Source organism: Pristiophorus japonicus, chromosome 15, assembly GCF_044704955.1.
Source record: "Pristiophorus japonicus isolate sPriJap1 chromosome 15, sPriJap1.hap1, whole genome shotgun sequence".
Taxonomy (NCBI): Eukaryota; Metazoa; Chordata; class Chondrichthyes; family Pristiophoridae; genus Pristiophorus; species Pristiophorus japonicus.
This window is the reverse complement of record NC_091991.1, coordinates 136,736,527-136,742,526: the sequence shown is the minus strand read 5'-3', so window position 1 is coordinate 136,742,526 and position 6,000 is coordinate 136,736,527.

Here is a 6,000-nt window from a genome sequence, read left to right as displayed (position 1 = left end):
TGACTCAGAGTTCGCCGTGGGGCATGAATGCAAATCCATTAACACCATGTTGGTGCTCGGGGGTAATCATCGAGCCCATCAATGTCGATTCAAGCACTACATGTGCAAGGGCTGTGGAACAATGGGGCACCTTCAGCGAATGTGCAGACGTGCTGCGTCTCACCACATGGCAGAGTCGGCAGTAGATGACCGATCCAGCGCGGATCACGCTGAACGAGTAAGAGGGGCAACTCAACCCAAGGCTGAAGAGGAAGTGTATGGGGTACACACCTTCACCATCAAAAGCCCTCTGATAATGTTAAAAGTCAAATTAAACGGCATACCAGTTTCCATGGAATTGGACATGGGGGCGAGTCAGTCAATTATGAGCCAGAAGGCTTTTGAGAAACTGTGGGGCAATAAGGTACAAAGGCCAAAACTAAGCCCGATCCACACCAAGCTGCGCACTTACACCAAAGAGCTCATACCAGTCATTGGCAGTGCGGCAGTGAAGGTATCGTACGATGGAGCTATGCATGATTTACCACTATGGATTGTACCAGCCGATGGCCCAATGCTGTTCGGCAGAAGTTGGCTAGGAAAGATCTGATGGAACTGGGATGACATCAAAGCACTGTCTTCGGTGGATGACGCCTCATGCGCCCAAGTGCTAAACAAATTCCCGTCGTTATTTGAGCCAGGCATCGGCAACTTCACAGGCGCCAAAGTGCAGATTCATCTAGTCCCTGATGCATGACCCATTCATCACAAGGCCCGAGCGGTTCCATACATGATGCGTGAGAAAGTCGAGATCGAGCTGGACAGACTTCAATGAGAGGGGATCATATCGCCAGTCGAGTTCAACGAGTGGGCCAGTCCAATTGTTCCTGGGTTGAAAAGCGATGGGACGGTCAGAATCTGCGGTGACTACAAGGTAACGATCAACCGAGTCTCGTTACAGGACCAGTACCCACTACCCAAAGCGGATGACCTGTTCGCAACACTAGCAGGGGGGAGGTCGTTCACCAAGTTGGATCTAACCTCTGCTTACATGACACAGGAGCTGGTTGAACCTTTGAAAAAATTGACATGCATCAACATGCACAAAGGACTGTTTATATACCACAGATGCCCCTTTGGGATTCGCTCGGCTGCGGCTATCTTCCAGAGGAACATGGACAGTCTACTGAAATCGGTCCCATGCACCGTGGTGTTTCGAGACGACATCTTGATCACTGGCCGCAACACCACCGAACACTTGCACAACCTGAAAAAGGTTCTAAAGCGACTGGACAGAGTGGGACTCAGGCTGAAATGCTCCAAGTGTGTTTTCCTGGCGCCAGAGATTGAATTTCTGGGAGAAAGATTGCAGCGGATGGCATCAGACCCACGGACTCCAAGACGGAGGCCATCAAGAATGCACCCAGACCACAGAATGTGACGGAGCTGCATACGTTCCTGGGACTCCTCAACTATTTTGGTAACTTTCTACCGGGGTTGAACACTTTGCTGGAAATTTGCATTTATGGTTATGCAAGGGCGACGACTGGGTTTGGGGTAAATCTCAAGAGACAGCCTTTAACAAGGCCAGAAACCTGCTATGTTCTAACAAGTATTGTATGACCCGTGTAAACGTTTAGTACTAGCTTGTTATGCATCTTCGTATGGGGTCAGCTGTGTGTTACAGCAAGCCAATGGGTCAGGCAAACTGCAACCGGTTGCATATGTGTCCAGAAGCTTATCTAAGGCTGAAAGAGCCTACAGTATGGTTGAGAAAAAAGCATTAGCATGTGTATACGGGGTTAAGAAAATGCACCAATACCTATTTGGACTCCGGTTCGAGCTCGAAACCGACCACAAGCCGCTCATTTCGCTGTTCTCAGAAAGCATTGATTAACACCAATGCTTCATCCCGCATCCAAAGATGGGCACTAACGTTATCTGCGTATAACTATGTAATTCACCAGAGACTGAGAACTGTGCTGATGCCCTCAGTCGGCTACCATTGCCCACCACCGGGATGGAAATGGCGCAACCCGCAGACTTGCTTCTTGTAATGGATGCTTTTGAGAGCGAGGGGTCGCCCATCACGGCTCGCCAGATCAGGACCTGGACTAGCCAGGACCCTGTGCTATCACTAGTAAAAAGCTGTGTCCTCAATGGGAGCTGGTCAGCTGTTCCCAGGGAAATGCAAGATGAAATTAAGCTGTTCCACCGACGCAAGGATGAAATATCCATCCATTCGGACTGTCTCCTATGGAGGAATCATGTAGTTTTGCCAAAAAAAGGCAGGGAAACGTTTATAAACGACCTTCACAGTACCCACCCAGGCATAGTCATGATGAAAGCTATCGCCAGGTCGCACGTTTGGTGGCCCAGCATTGACTCGGAATTGGAGTCATGCGTACACCAATGTAACACTTGCTCACAGTTGAGCAATGCACCAAGGGAGGCCCCACTGAGTCTGTGGTCATGGCCCTCAAAACCGTGGTCCAGGGTCCACTTAGATTTCGCTGGTCCCTTTCTAGGAAAGATGTTCCTAGTAGCAGTGGACGCTTACTCTAAATGTATTGAATGTATAATAATGTCATCATGTACGTCCACTGCCACCATTGAAAGCCTCCGGGCCATGTTTGCCACCCATAGTTTGCCTGACGTCCTTGTTAGTGACAATGGACCATGTTTCACCAGCTTGGAATTCAACAAGTTCATGACCCGCAATGGCATCAAGCATGTTAGGTCTGCACCAATGGTCAAGCGGAATGGGCAGTCCAAACCATCAAGCAGAGCTTGAAACACATGACGGACGGTTCCCCGCAGACCTGGTTATCTCGAATTCTGCACAACTACAGCACGCGATCCCACTCACTTACTGGGGTCCCCCCTGCAGAATTGCTAATGAAGAGAGCACTCAAAACCAGCCTCTCCTTAATCCACCCAGATCTCAAGGATCATGTAGAAACCCGGCGTCACCGGCATAACGTGTACCATGATCGCGCGGCTGTATTGCATGACATTGAGGTTAATGACCCTGTGTTTGTTCTTAATTATGGTCATGGTCCCAAATGGGTTGCTGGCACTGTGTTAGCCAAGGAGGGGAATAGAGTGTTTGTTGTCAAACTTTTGAACGGACAAATGTGCAGAAAGCACTTGGATCAGACCAAACTGCGATTCACTGACAACCAAGAAAAGTTTGAAGAGGACATTACCATCAATGATCCACCCACACACACCAAACCAGCAATCGACCTCGCGGTCAACCACAAGGATGAACCCACCATGCCCGACAGTCCAATCAGACCAGCCACACCGCAGTGCAGCAATGATCCGGCCGACTCACCCATACCAGGACTTCAACTCAGGCGATCAACCCGGGAACGCAGAGCCCCGGATCGCCTCAACTTGTAAATAATTTGTATCTAAGACTTTGGGGGGGGGAGATGATGTTATGTATGTAAACATTACCAATGTGTAAGACTTGCCACCAGGAGGCGCACCTGTGGGAGACCCAAGGGTCACCTGCACACTCCGGGTAAGCAGGTAGAAAAGGCAGTCTACCATGCTGCTTCCTCACTCTGGAGTTACATTAAAGAGACCAAGGTCACAACAGTTTGAACTTGCAATATACAGTCTTATGGAGTTATTCTGAACATAACAGTGACCATTCAACACAGACCCCATTCTCGAAAAGCATCTGTTGTAAAGCCGGCCCATTGAGGCCTGTACTGATACAACTCAGGAGGATCACTAAGCGTACTGGACCACATTCAGTCCCAGCTGGTCCCTCATTAACTCCATCACTGCAAACCCTTCATCAGTTAGACTGTGTGACCTGACCGCCGCTTCCTCTTCAGTGACTTTCTCTCGTGGTGACTGTACTCGGCCTGATATCCGCTTCGAGCGCGGTTGTTGGCAGTCGCCACCCAAATGTGCGATACCCCTTTGTGAAGAAAACAAATGGACTATTATGCAAATTATAGAATATATGATTAATATATTAATATATAGTTATGACGAATTGTCAAATCTCAATACATTCCAAGCTCTCCATCCTGAATAACTCAACTTTTGGCATGCATAATTCAATTTGTTTAGCTCTCTGATTTTAATTCTAACACCTTACCGGTAATATTTTGCCTTGCTAGTAGAGCATTTTTATATATTTTTTAACAGTTACTTTCTTCATCTGCATACATGTCCTGAAGTGCTACTTCATGGTTATATTCAGGCCTTATTTTTCTTTTTCTTAAACTGGTCGCAGACTACTGTCAGCTGTGGCTCAGTGGGTAGCACATTAACCTCTGAGACAGAAGGTTATGGGTTCAAGTCCCACCAGGAACTTGAGCACGGAAATCTAGGCTGACATTCCAGTGCAGTGCTGAGGGCGTGCTGAACTGTCGGAGGTGCTGTGTTTCAGATGAGACGTTAAACCGAGGCCCCGGCTGCTCTCTCAGGTGGACGTAAAAGATCCCATGGCTATATTTCAAAGAAGAGCAGGGGAATTATCCTGGGTGACCTGGCTAATATTTATCCCTCAATCACCATAACAAAAACAGATTATCTGGCCATTATCACATTGCTGTTTGTAGGAGATTGCTGCGCGCAAGTTGGCTGCCGCGTTTCCTACAATACAGCAGTGATGACACGCCAAAGGTTTTTCATTGACTGTACATCGCTTTAAGACGTCTGGTGGTCGTGAAAGGCGCTATATAAATGCAATTCATTCTTTCTAGATCTGCTGCTGAATCCTCTGACAGTTGACACAGAGTTTGCTCTTTGAGTGACAAATTACCACACTTGATGCCTTGTTTCAGCAGAATACAGAATAAGAAAAATACATGAAGGTCATATTAATGAGGGACTTCAACTAAATATAAACTGGGAATTCCCAGGTGGCCTAGAATCAGAATCAATATTCCCTCTTTTTTTTGGGGGGGGGGGGGGGTGGTGGTGCGCGGCCCCTTTAAGAGTCTGCATGGCCCATTCACAGTTTTGCGTAAAACTTAACGTTGAAAGAGTCAAGCCCAGGCTGCGCAGGACCGGCACGGCACGGCCATGCAGCTTATAGGGAACGTTGGTCAGAACTGTGGTCCTGGCAGAACGCAGTCGATGGGGATGTTCACTCTGGCTGCTTGCCTCTCTTCCATGGCTATGTCCACACGTAGGTGTCTGCTGGTGTGGGAGCACGTGGTGTCCGCTGGTGAGGGAGCACGCGGTGTCTGCTAGTACGTTTGAGGCTTTCCTTGATCGGTGGCACCGGAGGGACTGGAGTGCATAATGGATTATAATTATAATAAAATTATAATTTGACAAGTTTTTTCCATGAGATTTATTATCATTTGGATCTTATTTTTCGTGCCCCTTTAATAAGTGGCACTTATGGTTTAAGTGATTGCAATTGATGATTTAACCATCCGAATTGATAGCCATAAAGAGTAGAGTCAGAACTGGTAAATGGAATAAAAACAGAAAGTGCTGGAAATACTCAGCAGGCCAGGCAGTATTTGTGGAGAGAGAAACAGAGTTAACGTTTCAGTTCAATGACATTTCTTCAGATGAAAGGTTCTAACGAAAGCTCATCGACCTGAACCGTTAACTCTGTTTCTCTCTCCGCAGATGTTGCCTGACTTGCTGAGTATTTCCAGAATTTCTGTTTTTATTTCAGATTTCCAGCATCCGCAGTATTCTGCTTTGGAAAATATAATGATTGGTTCATGACCTAATGCTTCAGGGAAATCACAAGAAGCAGCTCTGAGCTTGAATTGTGCCTTGGTTTTGCTGATTGGGTTAGATGGAGAGAGGTGGGAGGAGGCTTGTGTGGACCAGTTGGGCGAATGGTCTGCTATGTAATTCGAAATAATGGTATTGACTCCAATAACATACAAAAGTGGGATTTGAAACACCTCTGAATAAAAGCAATGGGAACATGATTACGATTGATATGCTTTGGGATTTAGTGCTGCTAAAGACACAATATTTACAAAGAGCAACTACAAGGGTATGAATTAAGCCAAATTGACT